Below are 25,733 nucleotides of genomic sequence, written 5' to 3'. Positions count from 1 at the left end.
GGAGAGGAAAGAGTAGGCTTTCCTCTAACAGCTACTTATAAAAAAGTGGCTCTACTATATACCAGAAACATGTTTTTTGCCTTAATGGGGGCTCCAAAATGGCGAGTTTTCCAATGAATTGGCATAAATCGTAAAATAGGTGGGGTAACATCTATGGGTCAGGCTTCGATATGGCAGCAATTCGTTATATATAGCTGAAAGAGGAGAACCTACTCTTTCCTCTCCAAGTGGTTTCAAGAAAGGGAAATTGGGTGTTTTATACAGCAGAAGTGCATATCGCCTCAATGGGGGCTCAAAAATTGTGAATTTTCAAATAATTAGGCAATAATGCAAGAGGGGTGGGGTGATTTGACAGCTGCCCAGATGGGTAAGCTTCAATGTGCCAGCACTTCTTTGTAGAGCAAAGCATATTCTTTCCTCCTTAATTGGTTTCGAGGCAGTAAAAGTGGCAGAACTATACATCAGAGATACCTTTTTACCTCAATGGGGGCTCAAAAATGGTGAATTTCCTATAAATAGGCAATAACGCAAAGGGATGAGGGGGCTGATTTCGACAGCCCCCCAGAAGGGGTAGGCTTTTATTTGCCAGCACAAAATTATGTAGCTGATAGAGCAAAGTCTATTCTTTGCTCTCTAAGTGGTTTCAAGGCAATAAAAGTGGCAGAACTATATATCAGAGACATCTTTTTGCTTCAATGGGGGCTCCAAAATGGTGACTTTTCAACAAATAGCCAAATACCGAAAATTATTGGGGTAACCTCTACAGCCGCCTGAAGGAGATAGGCTTTGATTTGCCAACACTTCTTTATATGTAGCTGATAGAGCAAAGCGTACTCTTTCTTCTCCAAGTCATTGCAAGAAAATAAAATTGGCTGTACTATATAGTAGGAAAGCGCTTTTGCCTCAATGGGTGATCCAAAATGGTGAAATATACAATAAATCGGCAATATACATGATATAGAGGGGGGGGTGACTTAGACAGCCCCTGAGCGGGCTCGGGTTCGATGTGCCAGTGCTTATTTATATGTAGCTGGTGGAACAAACTCTACTCTTTCCTAAGTGGTTTCAAATCAATAAAATGGGGTGTACAACTAAGCACAAACGCTCTATTGGCCTCAATGTTGGGTCCAAAATTGTGAATTTTCAAATAAATATGCAATATTAACCAAAAGCCCCCCCCCCCCCCCCCGAGAGGGGTAGGCTTGGATGTGCCACTTCTTTGGATGTAGCTGGTAGAACAAAGCCTACTCTTTCCTCTCCAAGTGGTTTCAAAGCAATCAAAGTGGATGTACTGTATAGCAGAAATGCCTGTTTTTGCTTCAATGGGTGCTCCAAAAAACAGTGATTTTTTTCCCAACAAATAGGCAATATACAACAACATGATATAGCCAGGGGGGAGGGCTTCGACACCCCACCCAATGAGAGTGTTAGGCCTTGATGTGCCAACATTTTGTTTTTATGTAGCTGAAAGAGAAAAGCCTATTCTTAACTATCCAAGTGATTAACGAGCAGAAATAATTGCATTTAATTTCTAACTGTATACATTATACATATACATGTTATACGTATTAGTCTATGGAAATGCATACAAAAAGCGACATTTCTGAAATTGAAGTATTCAAGTTTGATACCTTATAAATTTGCTAAGAAGAATGATACAGAGTTGGAATTTCATCCACATGATAATAGTATATCAATAAAGTTTTCTGGAACATTTCAAGGTAATTGATTTATTTTTCTTTGAATTATGTAAAATCATGTATTTGCAAAATTTTCAATTTTTGGAAAAAAATGACAAAAAAGCACATTTCTACTTAAAATCTCTGCCAAATGACCTACTTATCCCCTATAAATGGTACCAAATTGTAGGAAATTTATTTGTCTTTTATATGACACTAATTTTGTGGCAATGGAATGTTTATATCAAAATCTATATACGAAAATTCAAATGTTCTGAAAATTTGGCGGCCATTTTGAAAAAAGCGCCCTCACAGGTTAATTTTCAGGATACAGCCTGGTTACCTCATATATTCATATTCAGCGTAAAAAACTGGTCTAGAAGCACTATATGAAAATTTCTCCTTTTCCGTGTGGCACCTTGCTCAATTATAACCCGGACTACTACTACTTCTACTAAAGTCGCCTATTTTAGTCTGACGACTCATTGTTTATTTGGTTTGAAGTTGAAGCCGAGTCCTGGCCAGGGTGACCAGATTTCACAAAATGAAATACAGGACAATCGACGAAGAAAAAGATCAAGAAAGAAGGCTACACAGTGTTAGACTTGTGAAAAAATATACAGAATTGGGAGGGTGAACGAAAGAATGAAGGAGAGAAAGAAAAGAGATGAATTGAGAAGAAAGAAAGAAAAAATGAAGGGGAAAATGAAGGAAATAATAAAAAACATAAGAAAGTTCTAATAAAAGGATGAGAGAGAATAAAAATAGATAAAAAGGTTTCCGTCATTCTTTGAAAAAAAAAAGAAGGGAAGATGAATAAATGTATGAAAGTCAAAATAAAGAAGAGAAAGACAAAAAGAAAGTAAGAAAAAAGGAGGAAAGAAAGAATGAAGGAAAGAAAATGTTTCCTTCATTCTTGGAAAGAAAGAAACAAAGAAAGAAGAAAACAGGAAGGAAGGAATGAAGGAAGAAAGGGAAAGAAAGTATAAGGGAATAGAATAAGGACAAAATGAAATAAATAATGAAAGGAGGAAAGAGAGGGAGGAAAGAATGAAGGGAGGCCAGAATGACAAAAAAGAAGAACATAATGGAAGGAGAGAAAGAACAAAAAAAAAACGAGTGGAAGGGAGAAGGAATGAAGGAAAAAAAAAAAGGAAATGTAATTAAGAAGGCAAGTAAGAGAAAGAAGGAAAGAAAGAAAATGAACAGAGAGAGAAAGGATCAGGAAATAAAAATAGATAGGGACAGTGATTTTCCGCGATCGCGGAAAACGGACGGAATTCACGGAAAGGGCCTTTTTGAAACGGAAAGTGGCATTTCAAACGGAAAATCACGGAAAACGTATTTTCCCTAAAAATACACAGAATAGCAACAGAAATTACTCCAAAATCACAACAAAATGAGAATATTAAATGGCCACAAAACCCCATAAAACACGATCTCACTTCGCTACTATCATGACAATTCAAACATCGTGACTGCACTCGACATCAGCACACTCGATTGTACCCCGCACCCGTCCCGTACCCGGCGCGGCCGGCCGGGTTGGGCTTCACATGCACACATATCGTTCAACTACACGGTCGTGTGTTGCTGCCCTCTACGTTTGAAGATGTAACAGCACTATATCGTGGTCTTAAAATCCAAGATGGCGGATTGGCAAAAGCCGTTGACTGATGATAACGATGTCCAAAAAACCCAAAAATTATCGATGAAATATCATTTCACCGTGAAATAATGCTAATAATGTGAAAGGTGAGGATGTATGCATGCTAAATGGGTTTGTAAAAATATTTTATGCACCCGCATAGATCCGATTAGAACGGATTCTATTGTGTTGTTGGTACAGTAGCAGATACAAATTTTGACCAGTGCGATTCAATGTGATTTTGCTATTCAATATGTAAACTGAATTGTCACTTTTCCGTGTGTACAAAGTCTATGGGAAAACGGAATTTCCGTTTTCTGACATGCTGAAACGGAATTTGAGATTTTCTGAAACGGAAAAGGCAATTTTTTTAAACGGAAAATCACTGTCCCTAAAATAGATATGTAACAAAAAAGGGCAAGAAGGAAGGATAGAAGGATAGAAAAGAAAGAAAGAGGAAAAAGTTCAAACTTCAAGCAAATAAAAACAATCCAATTATATAACAAAAGTCCTAATGATATTTGGTGGTCTTTTTTATATATTAAAAAAAAAAAAAAAAAACTAAAATGTTTTAGAAATTAATAAAATACGGGACGTCTGGTCACCCTGGTCCTGGCCGAGTCAGTCCGAAGCTTGCATGCATTCAGCGCGATCTAGCTCGAGAGTCGACTGGCTCGCGATCGCTCGTGTACGTCCGTACATGAACTGTAGCGCCGATGTATTAGAGCATGCACTCAGAGGGCGAGAGAGGGGTTTCCCCAGCTAGCTCCTTCGCCGATTAGTAGCGCATGCGCACAGTGTAGTTTAGAAAGTAAGATGGCAGCCCCCATCGAACGGGACCGCTGGCGATAAATTGGCGCTGATTTGACATGTTTCCACTGTTTTTTTACTGGTATGACATTGTATGAGAGATAATTGGCCGATAATTGCAATTTATCAAAAAATTATTAAACTTTACTGTCAATTTATCTTTTTCATTTTCAAAACAAGCACTTGCCTGATCGGGCAATTGACTTTGAAAAATGCTTGCCCGCACATCATTTTCACTTGCCCCGGGCAAGCGGGTTTGTCGCGCCCTGGATAGATGGTTAATTAATAAAATCAAGACATCATCGCGGCTAAGGCCGAATTGCGATGCATTACAAGGTAGTAATGACAAAAAAAATATTCAAACAGTAACATAGATAATTACAAAATAAATATTATGGATAAAGTATTGTATTGAAACTAATTGTGTTTTGGAATTCTAGAAAGAAATATTAACTGAAAGTGAATTGTTTGTGTGGGAAATGAAGTGTGTATGCCATTGTAGTATTCAACTATAATAAAATCGGATTCGGACTTCTAGTACACTCAAAACAATAAGTCAGGTGTCGATGAATTTTTGAAAGGGTTCATTACATTTCACCGCGCACAGAAAAATCGAGCCACAAAGGTCATGTGTTGTGGACGCCAGAAATGGCGTCGCAGCATGCGAGACCCACTATTTAGATATCCACTACAAAATGCGATTCATTGTGCGAGGTTAGTATAGATAGACCAAAAACTTCAGTCTCTGTATTTGGTTGTTCCGCTGAACAGTGCGTTGGCTGCACTCACCAATGGGGATTAGAGTAAAATGTCAAAATTATTAAATAAATCCCAACAACGATTATTCCTGTCTAAGAGTAAGACCTAGAATACTAGATCTACTACGAACCTCGCACTAGTGTGAGTGGTACATGTAGTAGTCTAGAGGTTCTACTATTCTAGTCTAGAATAGATCTAGACAGCTGGCAGCCGTCTGTTTCGAGGAGTTTTATACTAACAATATTTATTAAAAAGCACTTTTTACATGTATAAAATGCGCTAAAATATAAAAACAAAGTGATATTGTTTGTTTCTCTCGTAATACTTCCAAAATATGTTGTAATTAATTTCTTTATACCTTTTTGTACTAATAGGTAAGAATTAATGTTTACAATTTTCTTTTTGTTTGTTCTGCACGTGCCGAGCACTGACTAAATCAAGGGAATACTGACACTGTTTACTAGATCTAGCCGTCATCTTGACAACTTTACTAACAAGTTAGATCTACACAATTAAAGGAAATAAATAATCGTGGTGCCGCGGAAATGCCGAATGAGGCCAATCGCCCGTTGACTTTCGCCGGAGAAGAAATGTCAGTGCGAAAGGTACATTTTTTACTTCGCAGAGAAGTTCGCCGGTGAAAAATGAAGAGGGCAGTATGAAAGGGGTATCAGATGATGCAAGAACTATGGTGGCAGTCTCTTCATGAACGACGAGCTCACAACAAAGTCATCATGATGTACAGAATCGTCAATGGTCTAATCGCCATCCCAGCTGCACCACCTTTCCTGTATGCCTCGTCTGAACCAACCAGGAGCAGGAGCAGTGAACGAGAACGACGAAACAGTCGTCTGATCGTTTGAGTAAACGTCGTCGTCTGACCTTGTTCACTACAATTGCGAATACTTTAGATTTCACTCGACTTGTACGTGTACGTACGTCCACATGAAACAGCGCGATAACCAGCGGGTCATGACACACTGGCGACCCGGTCAGGTGATGCGAAGGTGCAACTTGTGCACACGTGCCCTTTCACTTGCTTTGATTCCTTTTTACTCGAGTTAGGATATATATTGATATAAATTTTGGAGGTCAGAAAGCAATTCCAAATATGATAAACATAGTGCATCGTACAACTTGCATTAATTTTGTGAAAAGTCACTGAAAACTGTGTTTTAAAAGGGAAAGGTTGATCTTCGTGCTGGGCTTGAACTGTCAAAATGACGTCACTCACATACACGTCCACTATGATTTAGGAGAACCGCAAAATGGATGTGGCGAGGTTCTCGATTCTGATAGTGGACGTGTGTGAGGACCTGAAGCATATGGCAGGCCAAAAAATGACGTCATCTCGTACCAGTCCACTGTGTGGATGTACATTTCTAAAAGTGCTCATTGCCTACAATTCAAACAGCAGCATTGTAGAATCCTCTCCTACCAACACAGCTTTTTCCCCAAGTACCATCTGCTTGTGGCATGTCCTGCCTACAATAGTGGCATGTCCTGCCTACAATAGTGGTTTTGGCTCCTTCAACCGAGTCTTTCAGGAGCCACCTGGAACAACTCACCCTCTGTTAGCTCTCCAGTTGAGATGCATCTTTTTACTTGCACTATAGTTTAGTTTTGTTCAACTGCACCAAATGTCAGTGGCGTAACAGGCGGGGGGGGGGGGGGGGGGGGCAGGGGGGAAAAGCTGCCCCCCCTGGCGGATTTCACCGGAAAATAATTAAAAAAACAGGAAAAAGAGAAAAGGGAGGGAGAAAGGAAGGAAAAAGGGGAAGGAAAGGGGAAAAAGAAAGGAGGAAAAGGAAAGGAAAAGAAAGCGAAGATAAAATATTTTTTTAAACAGAATAGGAAGGACAGCGGGAAAAGGAACGAAAGAAGAACATTTGAGGAAAGATAAATCATTCCGAAATAGGCCTATGTAATGCAATAGCGTGATGGGAAATAAATTAAAAGATGACAAAATGGCAAACAATAGCGGGAAATGAAGTTAGAATGGAATTAGTCAAAAGCTAAATTGGAACACGAATAAAAGGGATAAGAAAAGCAAAACACTTAATAACACGACCGGGCTGCCGATGATTGAAAATAAAGAGCGGGAAGAAAGATGGACTGCATACAACATTGTGCTATAAGCTTGCTAAATTTTATTCAAATAAGATACCGGGCTTTGCCGAACTTGCCCCGACCCCCCTAAATCAAATTGCTGTAACTTTTGAACGGAATTATTTTGAGATATGATATTCCGTAGGTGGTTTTCTACACTCATTAAGCAACTCCTGGGGAAAAAAAAGATTGATCGGTCGAGTCATGCATGAGTAATTAAAGATTGAATTAAAAATGACAATTTTTTAAAGTCACAAGAGTCGTTTTTCAGATTGTGCAAATACAAAGTTGGGCAAATGTTCTCTTTAGGTGAATTTTATGGTGTTATGCTGTTTTACTATCAATCATTTAGCCACTCCACACACAATTTTGATATCATATGTTCATGGTTGAGTGAGCACAATGTATTGCAGGAGCCGCGGAAGCGGGGGGCTTCAGTCCCCCCCCCCCCACTTTTTTCCAAAAGCATGTACAAAAATGTAAAAATGATTATACGATTGTGATTTTTTGCGTGGTCAGCCCCCCCCCCCTTTGAAAACCCTTCCCCGGCCCCTGTATTGTGATGTATCATCATAGGGGTTTATGGTAGTATCCTACTATCCTCTACAACTTGTTAGATCATGTTAAAATTTGAAAATATTGGTGGCTCCCCCGATTATAGGCCCCTCCCCCATTTTAAAATTCTGGATCCACCACTGATTTGTTAGGAAAAGAATACATTTATAATGCAGTATAAAGAGTATTCATTTCTAAGTTTTCGAATGTGCTCGCTCAACCATGAAAATGTTTAAAATTCGAAAAGTGTGTGGTGATAGAAATGATGGATGATAAAAACAATAGCAATTAAAGTCACATTTGAAACCGAATTTGCCCCCAATATTCACTTTATTACCCTTTAAAATGAGTCTGCGACATTGAAAATACCAATTTTCCCACTTTGATGCGTGCTCACTCATCCATAAATAAACAAATCGATTTAATTTTTGCACAGAATTCTGCCCATAGGTTGATAAACATTACTGCCAAATGACATTGCTAAAGACAGCCTTGAAAAAAAAAGTTCTCACTCATGCGTGAATGAGAAATAATCTAAGAAATCTCAGATGAAAGAGGAGATGCTAAGCTTTACAATGGTAGGTCATTTGTCTATTGTTTTTGTGATTAAGTTATGATAAATCGTCAATAAATCTCGGTGTAACTTCCCCCTGTAGGGACCCTTCTTACATTAAGCTTTACGTTCAATCACTGGCGTACAGGCGTAGGGGTCTTGGTTCCAAACCTAAAGGAAATAAAAGAAATTAAAGGAGACAACGTATAATGAAATAAATGGAAACAATGAAATGTGTTATTTGCTGAATCTATATATCACATAATTAGAAATTAATTTCATTAGGCAATCTTTTTTCCAGCTCGCTTTGCTTGCTGGCGACAAAATAATATTCCCACATTGCTATGTTCCCCCTCAAAATATTTGATTCATTACGTAACTGGGTTGAATAAATGTGTTGTGTAAAAGCTATATTCTGTATATACCCACGATATTTGATTAAAAATAGCGGCAATCTGCGAGGTTTAAATGGCTTTGATATCAAGAAGTTCTGGGGGCTCCGCCCCCGACCCCAATCCCATAGCACTGTCGTATATGAGTATGGTAGGGTTGGGCCATGGCCCCCAAAAGTTCTACAACCAAGAACAAAAAACAAGGAGCAAAGGATATGATTTTTTACTGAATATAATGTCAAAACATATCTCAAAGTTAGATTCTCATGAAAAGGTGATTTTTTTTCTCGCTCGCTTCGCTCGCTCGGGACTTATATTAAGCAGCTTTTTTAGCACATGCACCATACTGCACCCCTCGTTTTTGTGTTTTTTTTATACTCTTCACGCTACTGCCGCAAAGAATCCTGTTCATAGTGGCGTACAGACCACGAAAAAAAGGAATGGAAAGAGAGAAGGGTGAAATATATTATTCTCTGGATATCACAAAATTGAATATTTGTATAAAAAATGTCACAATTTTTGCTCGCTCACAACTTTTTTAAAAGATAAATTCTGCCCGATACGCAATAGGCCTATCTGGCCCTCTAAAAATTGTTGCCTCATTATGCCTGTTCATACCATGATATCGGACCGGGAAATTTTTGGCTCTTGCCCCCCCTGGCCACCGACCCGTTACACCGCTGCCAAATGTCATGTGTTTTTGTGATTGCGGCCTCAGCCAAGTACGACTATACTCTGTAAAGAGGACTGTACTTAACGGAAGAAGAGTAACGTTAGGCCTAAATATTTAGACCCTAACGTTAGATCTAAAGTTATATGAAAAAACATGTTCTAGATCTAGGCCCCTATTTAAAGGCGAATCCAGTCTTGGCCATAAAATGTTGAGTTGGGAAGGAGAAAAATAGATTAAACAGAATGGTGAAAGTTTGAAAGAAATCGGACAAGCAATAAGAAAGTTATAGCTGCTTTAAAATTGAGATCACTAATACTATGTAGATTTCAAATTGGCAACTGGGTAAGTAAATTATGACAAGGGCAAGGACAACTTTCCCATAGGCCATGTACTTAATTATCAGGGATTTGTGGTTTTCTCCTAAGTACCCATTCCCCCGGGGCAGTAATCTAAATATAACCCATGTAGTATATTGTTTCATGTCCTCATGAAAAAAATAATAATTTGAAATAAAAAGTTTTTGGGGAAATGACATTTTAGCCAGTATATGTATTGGAGTACATGGAGGAGTAGTCCTTGCCTTACATCAGTATGAGTGACTTCCCATATGCGGCCAATTTGAAGTCTCCATATGTATAGTAATTACCACCCGGGGGGGCCACTTACATTGACGAGTGGATACCATGCGCGACCAAAAAAACACGTAAAAAGGATGTCTTTTTCAAGATAGGGCACGTTACGTACGTAACGTGATAAGGGTGTCAAAAACACAAAAATAATGAAAAAGGGTATCTATTTCGCTAGGAAAGCTACGTATTTAGGGTCAAATTTGCGGGGATGATGAAACAAAATTAAAATGTTGTAATGTATAAAGGATGTCCTTTTTGCCCCAACACTACGTGTTTAGAGTCCCGATTGGCGCGAGGTGAGGAAAGTGGGGCCGTATAAACCAAATGGTGTGTAAATTAGGTAAAACCGACGACCGACGGACGCGTGACACAACAATAAAATATCGCTGTATACTTGTTTAGGGGTTCATTTCAGGGAATACTTGCCAAGAGTATAGTTTTGCTTCCAATACTTGTTAAAATGTTAAGGGTAGGGTTTCAGACACCAATACTTGTTAAGGGCACTCCTAGTACCAATGAGGTCCAACATTACATGTATGGACCTCATAGGCGACATCAGTAGTATTTTTGGTTAGAAATCTCTGAGAACAGGATATTTAAACATTATATCACAAGTACAAGCTATAATTCCTTTCTCTTATTTAAATTATAATTTTATAGTGTAAATGCATCGTTAGCAACAACAAAAAATGAAAGAAATGAAGGGGAACTTACATTTTCACGGCTTTTTCCTGATTTTCTGGGCAGCTGCTCTTCTCTTCTGACTCGCGATCGAAGCTGATATGAAGATCACGTGATTCGCGTTCTCGTCAGCTGATCGGTTGGTTATTCTTTTCGTCAGACGTTAATAATATATATTTTATAATGCTAGCATTCATCGCTAATTTAGGTGAAAGAGATTGAAGTTAAACAGCGCCAGGTCGGAATCATAATTATTTTGGAAGAGTGTATTTATACACTCGATCTCATACCTGACGTAGACGGCGCTATTCAACAAATGCACAATCTTCAATATAAAAAATAAAACAGAAAGAACGCCTTGAACACAGGCCAAAATGCCTAACGATTTCTCCGCGGCATTAACAACTATCGTAAAGGGCGCTCCATTTATCAATAAAGATGGACGCTAAGCTGTCTATGGCGACAAAATTTGCCGCAAATATTTACGAAGAATTGTGAGAAATGGTCTGAAAATGCAACAAAAGAACCGGTGAGTACCGATTAAACATGATTAAATTTGTAAATAGATTATACATACCTTGTAGATTTAGTTTTTAAGGTGATATTAGTGCTTAGTTCTAAGCTAGGGAGGCCCAAACGCGCGTGAGTGGAGTCCCAGTTTATTAGCACGGGTAAGTATTGGGGTGTCGCCTAGAGTGGTTAAGGGGTGCATTTTCAGAACATGGAAAATACGTGTTTAGGGTGCTTTTCGAGACCCCGTGGTCGCGCATGGTATCCACTCGTCAATTGGAAGTGGCCCCCCCGGGGATTACCAATATTTACAACTTTTAAAAATTCATAACTTTCTTGTTGTTTGTCCAATACCCTTCAAACTTTCACCTATCAATATCATTATCAACTCGTCTGATTTTTATTTTTCTTATAAAAACTATTTTCAATTTGGGTTGGATTCCCCTTTAATTTAATTTTATGAATGCTGTTCAACTGAACTCAGCAGTACAACCACAAGTTCTAATAATCAATTCAAACTGAACTCACCAGAAATTAATTAACAGCATATCCCCGAGGACAACGTAACCGCTGCATTGTCACTGAGCTGAATCAACTTTTGACCGTTCTCACTGCAATCACACTCCACGAACGATCAATGGTCAATAAACTGGTCCCGGTCCGGCCCAGCGCGCAATCACTGCTCTGCACAAAGCTCTTCACCTGTAGTACCGTACTAACCGTACCGTACCTCGATAGGATATGACGGGGAGTCCAGCCGTCTGGTCACTTCACAAGTCGAATAACAACGACAGATTATGATGATAGGTACTTGCAAGTTTCTCCGCATTCAAAATCGTTTAAATCATCAAGTTATACTGAGAATGCCGTAAGGTATCGTACGGTTTTCATTTTCATGGCACTTATAAACAGAAAGCAGACTAAAACATCTATCAGTTCAAGCACTGTCACCCGTCCGCCCAGCGACTTCGCGGCATATACTGTAGCCACACCGGCGCGGCAATAGGGCTAGGGTACCGTACCGTATACGGTACCGTAGCTCTAGCTAGCTTGCTGCATGCACTTTTGTAGCATAAATACAGTGCACGTGCGTGCAATATCGAGAGATTTACAATATAGAGGGCGTAGTTCTTCAAAGTGCTGTGGTCATAATTTTATAAAATTTGATTCGATATCACTTTATTGAAATTACAATAAAGGAAAGAAATTAACAAAGTCAATACAAAACATAATAAAGATTAAGATAGGCCCAGGTCATGACGCATTACTGTCGATGCAGGGCAGTAGTATAAAACTTAATGTACAATTTCGATGTAACAGGTACATAACATATACATATAGGGCCTACCATATCTTTAAAAAAATGAGTATGTGAAATAATAATAACAGACAAACTTGGGGTAAATATTAGGGGGGAAAAGAAAAAAAGAATTGTTCATACACGCACTAAGTTTACAAATATTAGGTTGGGGCCAATCTCCAAAGCATAGGCAAATATCAGGAATAATTCCGACCACAGTACTAAATCTGATAGGCCTACCATTGAAATGAAAATTATGGATATTGAATGTCATCAATGTCAATATAATTTCTAAACTTCAACATCTACATTATAGACCTACAAAGAAAAAAGGGAACGCAATTTAGATTTAGATTTAGATTTAGATTTTATTTCGTTCAACAATTTTTTCAAAATATAATCAAAGTAACAATACATATTCAATATAATCGATAATACAGACAAATCAATGAAATTTCGTAACAAATGTTGAATATAAATTAAACAAAACTACAATTTGTTGCAGTAATATTATCAATGAAAAGAAACAAGAAATGAACGGAGGGACTTGCCAAGAAAAGCAAAAGCTTGTCGAGAAGGCAAGCCCCTAAACTTAGTTTCAATACTAATTATAAACAAACTATATATACAACTCTATACAAAAATCGAGACGGACACAGAAGACAAACTTAAAACAAGTAATCCACAAATATCAAAATAAAACGAATAAGCGACAACAAAAATAAGAGAAAGTAATTCAAATAATAATAATTACAGTGGTAACACACAAAAAAAGTACTTACAAAATCATAATAGGGAGGAAAAAGTGGCAAAGGAAAGAAAGAGGGAGATAAGAAAGGTGCAAATAAAAAGTGCAAATGAAAAGAGGAACATGGCAGGTGCACAGGTCGTAATGTATTGTATCAAGTTGTAGTGTTGTTGTTTTTTTTATAAGTAAAGTTTGACAAATTTATTGGCAGTTAAAGGTTAAGTTATTATGTAGTTTTAGTTTAGGTTATGTGTTAGCTTGACTTGTTGGTGTGGAGTATTGACAAATGAGCATCTTTTTAAGTTTGCGTTTAAAAATATTAAGGTTTGTAGATTCTTTAAAGTCGTTGGGCAGGGAATTCCAATACACAGCTCCAAAAAAGATAAAAGAGTTTTTCGCTAATATAGTACGGGTAGGGGGTAGGTGATAACAATTACGTTGTCTCGTTGGGTAATCGTGTATAGAGGAGTTTTTACAGAACATATTAGAAAAAATTGTTGGGAGATCATCTTTGTTTAGTTTATACATAAATTGGGCGAGTTGGAAAAGATATAAATCACTCACTTTAAGAATATTATTTTGGAAGAATGGTATATCTGTGTGTGATCTGAATTGGGTTTGAAAAATTATTCTAAGAGCCTTCTTCTGCAGCAACAGTATTCTTTGTAATTGTGTTTGGATCGCACAACCCCATGCCAAAATGCCATAATTAATGTATGGTAATATTAATGTATGAATTAATTAATAGAAAAGAAAGAGAAAGAGGAAAAAGAGATGGAACGAGAAGAGAAAAGAGGGGGTATTAAAAAAAGAAGAGAGAGAGTGGGGGAGAGGAGAGGGAGGGGGAGAGATCGGAAATAGTGAACGATATGAGTTATTGCTCCAAAAGATTGTAGTCCCCCCAGATGGATTCATCGTTTGCGCAATATATTGAGAAAGATGAAACAACCTCCATTTTACTCAAATCATTCCTAATCGAAGAATATTTTGTACGTCTGGCCTCAACAAAAGAAAAGAAAGATTTCATTCGTTGGGTGTTTTCTTTGGAAAGAAAACCCCTTGAACCAATTCCAATGGCTAGAAAATCCACTCGGTAGCCATTATTCTCAATGTCGGCAATCAAGGCAGTGTACTTTTCTGTTTTGTATTGGTGCGCTCTGTCAATTGGAAGTTCAAAAGGAACGATTAGTTCTAAAATTAATAAACTTTTGCTACGTTCATTTAAGATACAAAGATCTGATCTTAAATTCGTTTGGGTGCATGACAGGCGCGTAGCCAGGGGGGCGGTCCCCCCTCCCCGAAAAAAAAACGTCCCCAAAAAGAAAAAAAAGAAGGGAAAAAAGAGAGGAGACAAGGAAAAGGGAAGGGAGGAAAGGGAAGAAAGCTAGCCTTGTGTTTTTTTTTTTTATTTTTTTTTTCTCAAAAGAGAAACTCCTTCACTCTTGCTCTAAATTTATACATGAATTTTGCTTCCGCGCTGGGCGCGCCGTTAAATGTCAATATTGAAGTTCTCCATTGTTTCCCCCACCCTTTCTCTAACCCTGTTTTTCCACCTCAGCTATATGTGTTTCTTGCCAGTTAAAGTTCAAATGTATACATTAGGGCATGGAATTAGAGCAAGGTTAGGCCGATGTATGTGAAGTTATCTTTTTTTTAATTGATCGCGCAACTTCTGGTCGGGTCGGCTCCTGGCGGGTAAAATATAGACAACTTCTCCCGCTTTTCAGGTCATTACTAAACAACCATAATTTTGGGCAAACAGGTTCCTAATTTAAAAAGAGGAAGGTATAAAATTCGTGTCGTATTAAATAATAAAGTACAATTTTTTTAAATCAAAGTCTATTAAACTTCATGTCATTTCCCTGCACATTCATCTCCTGTCCTATTTTGCACCCTCTGTTTGAAATTTTAAATGACACTTAAGTTTCTTTATAATTCAAAATGAAGCGCTTCAGGATAAGTCAAAGAAATTAGGCATCCTTTTTTATATAATTCCAATAAATCACAGAAGTTTCAACTTTTTGTGCACTATTTTCCTTGTAATGAAGTTCAATAATCTTAGAAAATCAATTGAATTAGAGCCGATGGGGTATTAGAGATATCTGCATTAATTTTGATGAAACTCCCCCTCCCTGCACCCACCCCCTATAGGGAATGCGCTTCGCGCGCTCTGTAAGTGTTGGCACGCTTCGCGTGCATTTACCGCCCCCTCCAAAATGAAATCCTGGCTACGCGGTTGGTGCATGACATGGGGATGGTCGAGGCCGAAGAATAACCATTCATGTTCGGCGGGATGTCGTGAACGATTTGCAGTTCGGGTTTATCAATTGTGCTTTCTGTAGCCAGACGTACAAAGTATTTCAAAATATTGTTATGGCGCCATGTATCGCGGCCTTGTGAGAGGAAGGTAGGGCAGCTATTCAAGACATGATTAAATGTTTCCAGAAACTCTACAATGTTTACATCTGTTTGTAACAGATTTGCCCCATCTAACCAAATTAGTTCTAGTGTTGGTTGTGTCGGTTCCAGAATTATGAGAAATTTTAGCACTCGTACAGGTAAGTTATACATTATACTTTTCCAGATGACACAATTGTCTTCTGTTGACAGGAGATCCAGAAACCGACATTGAACGAGTAAATTCTTTACACGTGAATGCCAAATCTCACTCACTTCTTGAGTGAGCAGTCTTTTCGCTTCAGTTTTCTTCCCTTTCAAGTTATTTTGTTCGATTTGAGAATATACAGTATCAGATTTAACAATAGTTCATTTCTTCCTAACCCACTTCTTCTTTCGTTCTAGTCGAGTATCCAAACACTAATTTACATTTTCATCGCCCTGTTCTCTCATAGTTACGTATGAAAGTGTATGACAGTATACATCTGAGATATTCGGAATGTTTAGACCATTTGGCACAAAAGCCAATGTTGCTGAGGGGGCATACCACATTTCTTAAGATAAAAGTTTGAAACTGAATCCAAAGCTAGACAGTGAGAGTAGGTAATATCATTTACGGTAAGATCAAAGCGTAGTGATGGCAACAAGTATCGAGAGTAAACCTTTAGTTTATATTCGTTACGTATCAGAGAATCATCTATATTTTTCAAACGAGTTTCAAGTTTATTTGAAATATACGCATGAACGTCTGAAGAGTTTTGGTTATTACAGACCCGAGACATTTGAGCGGGGGTTTCGGATTCTGGTGACCCGGGTTCGATTCCCAAGTGGTGCGCTAGTGCCCTTTGGTAAGGCATTTATCCTCATTACCAGGTCCCTCGGAGAGGACCTGAAGCCGTTGGTCCCCTGGTTGCTTGCTCACAGGCATTCGTGCTTTCTTAGCAGTAACGTAAAACAACCTCGGTATGATGAGATGAACTCCAATTCGTTGAACTTTCCAGATGTAAGAGAAAGAGAGCGACATTCTGAATCGAGATAACCTTCAAAAATTGAATTATTGGATCGAAACACATAATGAAAACTATGGAGTGAGTGGGTCCCCCTAAAATAAACCCATGAGACATCCATCACTCAATATTTTTACTTCATTTTAATTCAAACATAGACCATAGGAAGATCCAGGGGCGAGGGGCCCGCCCCCCCCCCATTGCCTGAGGATGGAAAAAGAAAAATAGGGAAAGAAAGGGGAAAAAGGGAAAAGAGATGAAATTTTTTTTAAACAGATAAGAGGAGGAAGACGAGTAAAAAAAAAAGAAGACGAGGGAAAGACTTTGAAAAAAAATCATGTCACTATATAAGATTTTCACTCGCGCTTCGCGCTCGCATTGCCTATTACGTGATACACATATCTTGCTCAATATGGAGCTTAAAATATCAAGTTTTGAAGTCAATATAAAAAACATAGTTCAGCTCGGAAATAGAACTTTAATTGTTTTGTTTGATTTACAAATCGATTTTTAAGAAGTGTAAAAATGTCAGTTTTATGGTCTGAATATTGATATTTTCTGCTCGCGCTGCGCGCTCATTAAATTTGATTTGTCAGGTAACTATATTTTCATGTATTCCATAAAGTTCTCGAAATATCCCTGTTCAGGTATATTGTCAAAAGTGTCAGCTATTGCGCTGCACGCTCGCATTTTCATTGTAGAGTTATGTATATCTCAATATTAATTTTTATTAAGAATTAAGTTTGCTTAATAAGCAAACCTAAAATTTCCATTTCATGACAGTATCAAAAATTTCGGCTCGAGATTTGCGCTCCCATTGATAATATATCAACTCATGCATCCTATTCATAATTACAAAAGTGCTTAAAAACCAGTTTTAAGGCCAAAATATAAACATATTTTGCGTTCTCATAGGCTTATTTAGTCAATTAATAAGATATTAATTCAATAATTAAATTGTCCCTTTTTCAAAATGGAATATCAACAAGTTTCATCTCGTGCTTAGAAAGAAGAATAGGAAGATGGTCATCATTTTCATATGATGACAAAATGTCCTTAAAATGGCCTGGTCCTATGTCAAAACACAAAGCAATAATAATGAAAAATATCAGCTCTTTCTTATTGAAAAATAAATTGCGATCCATATCCCCCTCATAATTTTCCTACAAACAACTTGAAATATAAAGCTTAAATTTACCCAAGACATAACTGACCATTCGCGCAGTTTTTGCATTATAAACTGTGCAAATAGGTATGAATTTGAGCGTGTGTTATAAAATGTGATTACATTTAAAGCCTTGTGAAGAATTTTATACTGATTCCAAATATATCAGTCTTTAACAGCTTATGGTAATTTTGACCACTTACAGTATTGCCATGAAAATGACCAATAACAGATCAATTTATCCAAAAATACTTCAATGTTACCAGAATCATTACAAGGGTGCGCTGTGACACCTAACATTGGTGTATTAATCCTTTAAATTGAACATCTCTAAAAGTATTTTGACCTCATGTAACTTATTCCATCAGTTTTGATCTATGAGGATCATTTTGGGTACTTTAGACGTAACTGACCATCATGATTCACGCAGTTTTGCATGATAAACTGTGCAAATAAGTATGAATTTGAGGTCTTCAGCGTGTTTTGTCTTTTTCCCTTATAAAATGGGAATGAATTTATAGGTCAATCTTGCGTAGAATTTTGAGTTGATTCCAAATATATCACTCTCTATTACCCTTTTAAACAGCTAATGGTCATTGGCCACTTTCTGGCCCCCAAAATGACCGATACCCTCTCTGTTAAATACTTTGAATGTTAGTGGAATCGTTACAATCGTGACACCTAACACTGGTGTATTAATCCTTTAAATTGAGCATCCCAATAGTATTTTGATCACATTGGTCATTTTGGCCACATTGCCCCCTGCCCAATGTGTATACTAATTTAGCCTATAGTGAACATGGTGAGGAGACAATGAATTCAGGATTGCGTTAATATTAGCATCAATTAAATGGGAATAATTTAAAATCTTTTTGGGTGAAATCAATGCAATGATGCAATCAATGCAATTCCATATAAACCAGTGTTATTGGCCTTATTATTGGACCCTGTGGTCATTTTGATAACTTTTTCCTCAATAATGACTAGTGACCACACATTCATTGACAGAGGCGTCGATCCTGGGGGGAGGGGGGGGGGGGGCAAGGGGGGGCGATCGCCCCACCAATGAAACTATTGGGGGGGGGCAAACATATCGTTTTGCCCCCCAATAATTCCGGATGTGCAAAAATAAAATAAGATTGTAATGTTCAGCAAGCGAGATTGAGATACACAAATTGTCCTTTATTTCAAATCGTGCTCAAAATGTCCGCTTTTGAGATTGGAATATAAAATTTTTCAGCTCGCGCTTCGCGCTCGCATCATTTCTGTAGCAAAAACCCATACTTTTCATGATTAAATACGTGAATAGAATGTCCCGTTTTCAGTTCTAAACCTCAAAAGAACTCCCACTTCGATTTGCAATAATCTTTTGTTGGATATATATCTTGTTTTTTTTTCATCAAAAACGTCCATTAAACTCATTTTTTCAGATCGAAATATCAAAATTTTCAGCTCGAGCTTCGCGCTCGCATCTATTGTTCTTTTAGATACCAATCTTAATCATTGGTATAAAAAATGCTTACAGTATCAAGCTTTCAGGTCAGAATATATATCAATTTCAGCTCGCTCTCGGCACTCGCATTATATCTGTTTTGTGAGATAAGTATCCTCCTCATGAGTTACTACAAACAGTCCTTAACATGTACGCTTTTCCTGTTTTAAGGTCAGTACATAAAAAATTTCAGCTCGCGCTTCGCGCTCGCATTAATTTGTTGGTGAGATACGTGTCTGTATCTGAGTCATATATATATATATATATATATGCCTATGTGTGTGCGTGGGGGTTGTACGATCGAGCGCCTTCGGAACGTTGTTCATGATTTTGCCCCCCCCCCCCAATTTGAAAAATGGATCGACGCCCCTGTTCATTGATTTTAAAAGGTCTCAAATGTTGCATATCAAGTCCTTTTACGCCTTTTGGACCCCTTGCGCGCGCCAATGCTCAGCGGCGCACGCACAGTCGCACAAGCGCAGCCATTTGTACTAGGGCGTATGAGGCGCCGAATGTACCAATATTATATAGAACAATTATTTGTTATATAATCATTATTTATTAAATAATAACTATTATTTATATATAATTTACATTTTATTTGTAAATAACTACTATTATATAAAATATCATTTCTAATTATTTATATATAATTCCAAGTAATACTTCATTATTTGTAAATAATAATAGTTCGACATTCCATTATTTAATAAATAATGGCATTATTTAATAAATAATGGCATTATTTAATAAATAATGATTATTTGTATATGTAATGGCAAACTGTAAAAATTGTTTATAAATAATGATTATTTATAAATAATGGGATATTGAAACAAAATTATTATTTATAAATAATGAAGTAGATATTTCATTATTTAACAAATAATCTTTATTTATAAATAATGGAAAACTCGAACATTAAATAATGATTATTTATAAATAATGAGAATAATGGTGCACTCGAAAAAATTATTTATAAATAATGAAGTAGACGTTTTCATTATTTAACAAATAATCATTATTTATAAATAATGGAAAACTCAACAAATTATTTATAAATAATGAAAAACAAATAATCATTATTTATAAATAATGAAAAACAAATAATCATTATTTGTAAATAATGAAAAACAAATAATCATTATTTATAAATAATGAAAAACAAATAATCATTATTTATAAATAATGAAAAACAAATAATCATTATTTATAAATAATGAAAAACAAATAATCATTATTTGTAAATAATGAAAAACAAATAATCATTATTTATAAATAATGAAAAACAAATAATCATTATTTATAAATAATGGAATGTCGAACTATTATTATTTACAAATAATGAAGTATTACTTGGAATTATATATAAATAATTAGAAATGATATTTTATATAATAGTAGTTATTTACAAATAAAATGTAAATTATATATAAATAATAGTTATTATTCAATAAATAATGATTATATAACAAATAATTGTTCTATATAATATTGGTACATTCGGCGCCTCATAAGGGCGCGGCACGGCGGCCGTGGCCCTGGGGGCCCCTGCCTGCTAGCTGCACTAGGTACAGTACGCGCCCGGCCCGAATATGACAACTTTTGCCATTGGCTTGTGGTCTGACACATGTTTATTTAAAGCTAAAACGCGAACGCGAAGTTTGACCAATGAACATCATTCTTGCATCATCGTAAAGCTTAGAGAAAACTGCACCGACTCGTGGGAACTAAGCTGTAAGATACCATCAAGCAAAATTGGATTGAGTGGGAAATCGTTCGTGGTGACATAAAGTAGGATTTTATGTTGAGTTTCATCCTATTTTTGATATGAAAGGGATGTTTTTTACCCCAAAACGCGAATGTAATTAACATCTTTGCAAAAATTTCAATTATTTAATGGAAATAATATGATATCATCAGCATTATATCATTGGAACTACGGATAAAAGTGGGAACTTTTTTCAGGAATGACAAAATTGTTAACAAAACATGAAATTTCCAATGGTATTTCCATAGAGTGGTAGACACGCGCGGAAAGCACGCGCAGTTAGTGTCCCATAGGATTCGATATGCTTAATATCATTATCAGCGTGAGCTACGACACCAATAATCAAGCGGTAAAGGTGATAAAAACCTTCACATCGAGTATACATAAGGTTGTTTGACCACTGCACTTTTAGGCAAATGTTCATGGAAACTTCAAATATAGTGGGCAGCAAATTCAGGAATGAGAAATTTTTTTGAAGTAAAAAAATAGATTAATACAATAATATATCAGTCTTAATGACTATTTATTAACTCGTAGCCTACTGTGGTCATTTTGGTCCCTACAATTACCAATTACAATTGCATGTATCAAAAGGATTCCAATGTTGTTGCTCTGTATTTTTGTAAGATGTATTATATCAATCATAATCAGTGACAAAATATTATGATTCAATATTTGATTATGTATACTATTAGTAATATTATAATGAAATCAACAAGTTATTTGTCACTGATTTCACAATCAGTGAAATTATATATAATACATTGATATTATACATCTTATCAACAATACAGAGCGATCGACAACATTCGAATCCTTTTTGATACTTTAACATCTAAGCTTCGATCAGTCCAAATCATAATCAGTCATTCCTCAGACATGCTACTTCATAGTTCACGCGACTGAATAACTCAGTTCTAGGCTTGAAATATAAGTTTCATAACTTTACTTGTGTGTTTCCAATTACAACGTCACTGTTACACAATCGTGGCTATTATGTGTGCAGTTCTTTGTGATAGTCTTTGCATTCAGACTTTTCATTACTTTCTAGTCAGGGATATCACAGATACATGCAAATGTCATTGATCATTGTCACGACCAAAATGACCACTAGCTCATAAATGGTCATTAAGACTGATATATTTGGAATCATGCAGTAATCTACTTCAGAAAGTTTAGAAATATGTCCTAACATCAAATGATGCTAAAATGTTTCATTCCTGAAATTGCTGCCCCATTGAAGTTTCCATAAACATTTACAATATGGTCAAGGTGGCTAAAACCATGGAAATAACCACAGTGCGTGGTCAAATAATCTTATGTATGCTCGATGTAAAGGGTTTTATCACATTTATCAACACTCTTCACCGATAATTTGTAGCTCATGCTGATAATGATACGGACCAACATTTGAGCCCTTTTTTGAATCCTCGATGCATGTGTGGTCACTGTTCATTATAGGTGGTCAAAATGACCGTAGAGTCCAATCATTAGGCCCAATAACACTGGGCTATGTGGAATCAGTGCATTGATTTCCATCCAAAAGCGTTCAAACTTTCCACATTCAACATTAATTGATGCTATTATAAACGCAATCCTGAATGTCTCCTCACCATGTTCGCTATAGGCTGAATTAAAATACACATTGGGCAGGGGTCAAAGTGGCCAAAATGACAAGGTAGTCAAAATACTATGGGGATGCTCAATTTTAAGGATTCATACACCAGTGTTAGGTGTCACAGCACATCCTTGTAACGATTTTGCAACATTTTGGGATACAATGTAAATTGAAATGATGTTATTGGTCATTTTGGGGCCAAAAAGTGGTCAAAATGACCATAAGCTATAAATAGGGTCAAAAAGACTGATTTAGTTCGAATCAGTATAAAATTCTACACAAGATAGACCTTAAATGAATTCGTATATTATAAAGGAAGAAGATATAATAAGCTGAAGATCTCCAATTCCTGCCTATTTGCACAGTTTATTATGCAAAACTGCAAATGACCCTCATAGGTCAAAACTGTTGTCGTTTAAATTAAAGGATTAATACACCAATGTTCGGTGTCACAGCACACCCTTGTAACGATTCTGGTAACATTGAAGTATTTTTTGATAAATTGAACTGATGTTATTGGTCATTTTTGAAGGTCATAAGTGGCCAAAATGGCCATAAGCTGTTAAAGGCTGATATATTTGAAATCATCATAAAATTCTACACAAGATGAACCTTTGGCACAAGATTCTACACCAGATGAACATTTTATAAAGGGAAGAAGCTAAAACACACCTATGTGCCTATCTGCACAGTTTATAATGCAAAACTGCACGAATGGTCAGAGTTATGTCTAATCAGTGATAGGTCAATACGCCATCACGTGACCATAGCTGCGAGGATCGCATTCGTTATATTCTAGGTTTTGATGTCACCTCAGTGAATATAACTGCGTTGTATTGTCAATTGCGGCATTATATTCACTAAGGTGACGTCACTCGCATGCTTACAAGGTAATTACGTAATCAGGTAGTTTATTTGATGTATGGGCTAGTCTTAACGCGTCGGTTGCATGAAGAACGCATTTGATAAATTTTCAAAAAAATCATATCATGACGTAGATGGATCAGACCTGCGCCAAGAATTTCGGGTTAAACAGAGAGCCAGACACGGGCGTAAATCCGTGACGTCATGCTATTCAAGTGGGGGGGGGGGGTGGAACAATAGATCATCTCCCCCTGAACAATAGGTGCGACGAAAGGATTTACGCCAGTGGAGCCAGATGATGAATGCAATCTCTGATGGCGAATCCAAATAGACTATAATATAACAGTCGGGGAGAGGTAATGTTATATTCAAACTCTAGGTAGGCAATATCTGTATAATATATCTGTATAATATATATATATATATATATATACTTGAGGACATTTGCTTGGTTAAAGTTGCTTTTCAAATTCTTTAATGGGTTGATTGCAAGTAATTATACTCATTTGCTAGCCTTTGTTTTAAATTTTGTTAACATTTTCGCAAAGGGGAGATGTGAAATCTTAAACCCTAAATATTTCATTAAAATGGCATCAAATTAAATATTGTTTACAGAGTCGAGAAAATTACTATAAATTGACAAATCCAAGGTCTTGCAGATACCCCAAAAGGGCTAATTTTAGGGGGGGTAACTATGATTGGAATAATGATCAGAAAATTTAACCTCATTTTCGTAGTACATACCCTCTATGTACTTAAACCTCAGAAATGAAAGAAATCTGCCGACCCCCATCTTCCGATTTTTTAACAATCTGCCTGATTCTCTCAGACATTTGCTCTTAACATGGAGAATTTTTTTTAGTGGACTTGGAGAGGAACACAAGTTTATTCCTCATTATTTTCAAAGTTAAAATTCGAGTGTTAAAGAGGAAGTTCACCCTGAAGAAAAGTTTGGTGTAAAAATAGCAGAAAAAAAAACATTGGTGAAGATTTGAGGAAAATCCGTGTAAGATTGTTATTACAATTTTAAGTTTTGGATTTGTGACATCACAAACGAGCAGCTGCCCCATAAAAAATGCATGATTTTCATTTTTTATGGTTCCGAACGATTTTTTTTTTTCTTTCCGTGACTGGGTGTGAAATGATTTGTCTATTGATATACAAAAGGTATAGTAAAACAATGACATTTTATTGATTTTTTTTTTTTCGCTATGTAGGAATGCTGCTCGCATATGACGTCACAAATCAAATAATTAAAATTATAATAACTTTTCAATTCGTTGAAGGATTTATCTCAAACCTTCGGCAATATTTTTCATTTTTCTGCTTTATTTACAGTAAATGTTTGTCAGGGTGAACTTACCATTAACAATTAAACTAAATCACAAGCACAATGTATTTAAATAAACAGACTTATACACTTCCACATTGTTTTATTAGACACAATTACATGATTTTAATTTCAAGTCAGCATGCACTATATGACTACAATAAACAACAGAGTCTCTCTTAACACCATATAACATATATTACTGAACATTGCCACACAGTATTATACAGTGCTTCTCAGCCATTTCAAAATAAGAATTTCATTTAGTAATCTTTGAATATCAATATTACCAATGAACAATTATTACCACAGTCTCTTACAACATGACTGGAAATTCCACAATTAAATCTAGACGATTGCCATATTACGTAATGTTAGATATTCTAAACTTAATGTGATTTTTCTAGTATAACAAAGGCTATCAATTAAGTAAACAATTCTATTGTATCCTAAACCAGAAATAAAATTATCACATTCCATCATTTTTTCTCTCATGATTTTTTAATAAAAACTAAGAGCTATAGCTTTGATTACAGATATTACATATTTCTTGTCATCGTTTAGCAAGAATTGTTTTTTGAAAGAAAAAAAAAGAATGCTTTTTGTTCATTTAATTAGAAGATATCAATCTAAAACTATTTTAATTACAATACATTGCTACATCAGGAAATAGGAAGTTATACGTACGGTAAATTGTATGTAAGACTGAATTCTACTTCCTTCCTGCATAATCATATGTAACTAGCAACACCCAAACCAACAATGAAACCTCAGTCATATTTGAATACAGCGGCTGTACGGCAAGTCCAAACCAGCAGTTTAAAGGAGAATGAAACTCTTGGAGCAAGTTAGCTTTTGTGAAAGCAGAAAAATCAAAGAATAAGATCAACAAAACTTTGAGTAAAATAGGACTAGCAATAAAAGAGTTATGAGCATTTGAATGTCGAGATCAATAATGCTATGGAGATCCTCCCATTGGCAATGCGACCAAGATCTGTGATGTCACACACGTACAACTCTCCCATTTGGACACTGAAAATATA

The sequence above is a fragment of the Lytechinus pictus genome, chromosome 3 (assembly GCF_037042905.1).
Source record: "Lytechinus pictus isolate F3 Inbred chromosome 3, Lp3.0, whole genome shotgun sequence".
NCBI classification, from domain to species: Eukaryota; Metazoa; Echinodermata; class Echinoidea; order Temnopleuroida; family Toxopneustidae; genus Lytechinus; species Lytechinus pictus.
The sequence above is the reverse complement of the archived record's forward strand: the minus strand, read 5'-3'. Positions refer to the sequence as shown.